Raw genomic sequence first — 4,750 nt, 5'->3', positions numbered from 1 at the left:
ATCCTATTGTGTCCAAAAACATGTAGATTAAAAATTATTTAAACTGTCTTTATAATTTGTATTGATCCAGTTTCAAACGAAAATAAAATGCTAGTACTGAAATTTCATTAAACATGCTTGTAAATTGTGAAATCAGTAAAATTGTTAGTGGTTGCTACGGTAAGCTGATTATAAGTAAATGGTAGTGTAAAATCTGCTTGGTACCAATTCAATACCAAATATTTGTTTAATCTTTATATGCAATTTACATGTTCTTGCTAAAAATTCCTATCAAATCTGTACTCTTCTGAAAATAAATAGGCAAGTGAAAATGTACTTAAAAATTGGTGTAAATATGAAAATGGATGAAAACTTTTTAGCTCCAGTTCATCCATACCAAAATAAAGTACAGAAAAGTATACTTTTATGCTACTTTTATGCTACTTTTTTTGAGCTTTTTTACAAAAAGCCCAAAAAAAGTATACTTTTTTTGTACTTTTTCTGGACTTAGAATTTTTCGAGTGTGTTTTTTTTGTACTTTTTCTGGACTTTGACATTTTCGAGTGTGTTTTTTTTGTACTTTTCTGGACTTAGAATTTTTCGAGTGTGTTTTTTTTGTACTTTTTCTGGACTTAGAAATTTTCGAGTGTGTTTTTTTTATACTTTTTCTGGACTTAGAAATTTTCGAGTGTGTTTTTTTTGTACTTTTTCTGGACTTAGAATTTTCTCTGTGATTGAGAAAAAAATACCAGTGTACTTTTTTTGTACTTTTTTGGAACTTAGAATTTTTCTCTGTGATTGAGAAAATACCAGTGTACTTTTTTTGTACTTTTTTGGAACTTAGAATTTTTCTCATGGATTGTGAAAATACAATAACGTATTACAGTTATTTTTTTGTCACACTGTCTTTCTTTGGAACTAAAAATGTATGTGAATTAAAAAAAAACCCACTAAAAAGGATAAAATTACCATGCAGATACGGTGCATTGGTTTTATGACTTAATTAATCAATTATATTATCAATTTTATGATAAAATATGGACTTCATTTTGATCAATATAGCTAAATAATAAATAATATCGCCCTAAACAGTTTAGTTCATGTTGTGGAGCATGTTAATTGCATGAATACATTATATTTTGATCAATTCACTATTTATTTTTTAATCATGAATATTTCTGCTGTTAAAGAATTCTTTAATCATTGCAAGTACGTTGAAATATACTACATATTTATATTTTTCTCTAATATAAACAAATCAATCTTAACACTATCTATTCTGACATAAATCAAGGCACGATCCTAGATAGACCAACATGTGTACATTTTGCCTTTGAACTTTGATACGTGTACATGATTTTAGCCACAAGGGCACTGGCAATCTATTTACACATTGTGCAGCCGCCTGCTATTCAAACTAATATGGCTTGCAAATCAGTTCACAGAAAGCCAGATTGAAAAGGTCCAAACTGTAATCAACAAAATACCAATGGCACGGTCATGAGGTCCTTATAAACTCGTGAAGGTGAGATCGGTTGATAGCTGTGATATTCCACCACAAAGAATATGTTGTTTAGATATATTTATGCAATGATAAATTGACATTTTACAGATAAAATCCTCCTCAGACTGATCCCAAACGAAGTCCTCTGTAATCTTTAAAAATCTCGATCTATTCACGACATGCCGGAAATTGTTCTTGATACAATAGACAAAGTTGTCGTACATGTGCTGTCTATCTTATTATTTATATTACGTGGAACACAATCCAATTAAAACAACATGATACTTGATAACTATTTACTATATCGAGTATTAACAACAAAACTTGTCGGAAGGGAGAGTTCTTTGTTTAGAGAGTGTGTGCCACGACATTCCTTCTGACACATATGTGTTAGTCACGTGATTATTTCAGCGCGGGAAACACCGGCACGTGTGTTTAAAACAGCTGATCGGCAGCCATGTTTGTTTACGTAATGTCTGAATGCTAAATGTAAACAAACACACACAGACTGCTGGGCTTACAACCGATGTTGACCATGCTTATATTCTGATACACTGGAGAACATAGACTTCACGGGGACAGCAGAATAGTTCTTCAGTACATCAATGGTTACAGTATATGGCTGTGTTTAAATTACCGATTGGTAGGTATCACCGGTATCACATGGCAAACTCGGAAATGCAAGTTCACCGTAATTTCTCTGAAAATGTTTGTATGATAAAATCATTCTGTCCAGCTATGGGATATGCAAGATGTAAATCACGCCAGCTGTTTATGATGGCCAAGCGGGTGGGTATTTCCATCCCGATCGTAAATTAGAATTGTTTGAAATTAACGATTAAGTATGCATTAATTTTAATGAATATTTTTCAGTCAATGCATATACATAATGACTTATTTGAAATTTAATTTCATCTTCTGGATCTAGGAAATAATTTTATAAATTTCTTGCATTATTTTTCATATATTTAGGCTCGTATATTAATTAATTTTTCAAAAGATTCATGTTTTACATACGTATACACCTGATAATAAGTTTGTATTTTAATCATTGAAATTTTGAGAGATAGAATATATAGATCTACCACGACCGATTATCTTAATTATTTACCATAGTTATTTGTGTACTGTATATATAATTGTGTCAATTTCCAAAAGAAAAAACGTAAATGATTTATTTTTGATGCTGCATACTTAAAGCTGGGAAAATGTAGAGAAAGAATAATTATATCAAATTAATTTTTATTTTGTAATCTTTGTATATCATTTGAATTAATTTTCCATGCAATCTGAGTGATATATATCCAATCATTCAATAGTATATATCCTAATATTAACCATATGTCATCATGCAGAATACATTTATTTCCAGGTTTGGCTGATCATGAATATTACCGAGCTGCATGTGCACCAATTATGAAGATACTTTAACAGGTACATTGAAATAAATGTGTATTAAGTGTGATTCTCAATTTATGTATGTGATTGATGACCAAAAAAGAGTAAGTTACGTTTTATCAAATGGTATTTACGATTTTTGTCTGGAAATTATTCTATGCCATTTTAAGTTTAGAAATTTGCATTTTTAAAATTTTTAATTTTCCTTGGATTTAAATACATTTTTTTTTTAAATCTAGTGTAATTGTCATAATAAGGTTGTTTTTTCCTCCTTGAAGAAATGAAGAGTTTTCTAAAGTTATTTTCATTCCTTTTGAAGATGAAGATCTTGAAGCCTGAAAATACAACAAATGAAATTGGTGTCCCAAGAATGGAAACTGCAGTCATCATGCCGACCTCACTGCAGGTAAAAATGTGTTAGTCTGATACAAATTCTACTTGTTATGAAGAATTTTTGGTAAATTTGGTCAGTATATATTTTAGGCCTTCCATTTTATAACCCCTATTTATATTCCTGTGTTACAAGTTAAAAACTTGCGTTGGGCAGTTGCAAGGTACAAATTGTGTAGGTCCATGTTTTCTTTTGATTCACAATTATTGTAACAGGAGGGGAGAAAATGTAGCGACCAGACCGGCATTTGAACCCAGGACCTCGGACCACTAGCCGAATGCTCTCTCTTCTGCTGAGCTACCTTGTCACCGATGAAATTGACCCAATTTCCCAATCCCGCTACATAATACTCTTGACTTTTCTGTCACCTCCTTAACCTGGGAATAAATTGTGAATTAAAAAACCTATACCTTTCCTGAACTGCCTCGCTACATGTACATCCTCTTTGACCATATTTGAGATATACATTTTAAGATTAAAGTTGCAATGGTTGAATTTACAGTCCTTTGAATATGAAATGTTTTTTTCAGGATTGTTAATTAGAAACCTCAATTGAAAAAAACAAAACAAATTGTGACGAATATCCGACTTCTAACGATAAATAAAAGATATACATTAGACATTCTACACACATGTAAAACTACATGTATTAATGTCTTCTTTTTTATCATTTCAGACTCTTAAGTGAAGTAGATGGTATTGACAAAGAGACAGATGCTGTTCACAAAAAGACACAAAATGTTAATTATTTCAAATTTGATTTTTACAAAGAAGAAAGGAACCAAATTAAGAAACTGAAGACTCATGAATTTTGACCAAACTTATCAATTATAGCATGTTATTTTGTCTCATATAAAACACATATCAGTTGTCAATATATGTACTATTAAGTAATGACTGTGCTGTTATTGCAAAAATGTATTTGAAATTGAGCATTTAGGGGATTTTATGTCGCATGTTTTCCTATACATGTAAGTTCAAACACTGATCATACCTTTTGAACTTTATCTAGTTTTGTACATGAAATGGACTTTCATAGCACTGAAGGGATATCTTTCTATCAAAATAAAGGTTTTTCCATACTTTATCTGTACTAAGATTGTAGTTTTTATTACTAGCATTGTACTTTTTTTTTGTTCTAAAATTGCACTCTTTTGTACCAGAATGATACTTTTTCTATACTAAAATTGTACTTTTTCTGTACTTTTTTGTACTAAATGTATACTTTTTGTGTGCTAAAATGATACTTTTTCTGTACTTTTTTTGTACTTTTTAATCTACTTAAAAAAGTACAAAAAAAGCACAAAAATATACAGCTTTTAGTTTATAACAAGCATGTGTACTTTTTTTGTACTTTTTCTGTACTTTTTTAGTACTCTAGATGTCTACCCGAAAAAGCTGAAAAAAAAGTACAAAAAAGGCACAATTAAAGTAGATTTTAGTATACAACATGCCTGTGTACTTTTTTCGTACTTTTT

The 4,750-nt window shown here is 30.3% G+C and overlaps 1 long non-coding RNA gene across 1 annotated transcript; it reads left to right on the top strand.

The window, feature by feature from the left end:
- Nucleotides 1–1,917: 1,917 nt before the first annotated feature.
- Nucleotides 1,918–4,359, top strand: LOC138313720 (uncharacterized). Its single transcript, XR_011207251.1, has 4 exons — nt 1,918–2,126; nt 2,856–2,917; nt 3,201–3,287; nt 3,949–4,359. It is a non-coding gene; the product is annotated as an uncharacterized lncRNA (long non-coding RNA).
- The last annotated feature ends 391 nt before the right edge of the window (nt 4,360–4,750 follow it).

The sequence above is a fragment of the Argopecten irradians genome, unplaced genomic scaffold (genome assembly GCF_041381155.1).
Source record: "Argopecten irradians isolate NY unplaced genomic scaffold, Ai_NY scaffold_0866, whole genome shotgun sequence".
In the NCBI taxonomy this organism is placed as follows: Eukaryota; Metazoa; Mollusca; class Bivalvia; order Pectinida; family Pectinidae; genus Argopecten; species Argopecten irradians.
The sequence above is the reverse complement of the archived record's forward strand: the minus strand, read 5'-3'. Positions and strand labels throughout refer to the sequence as shown.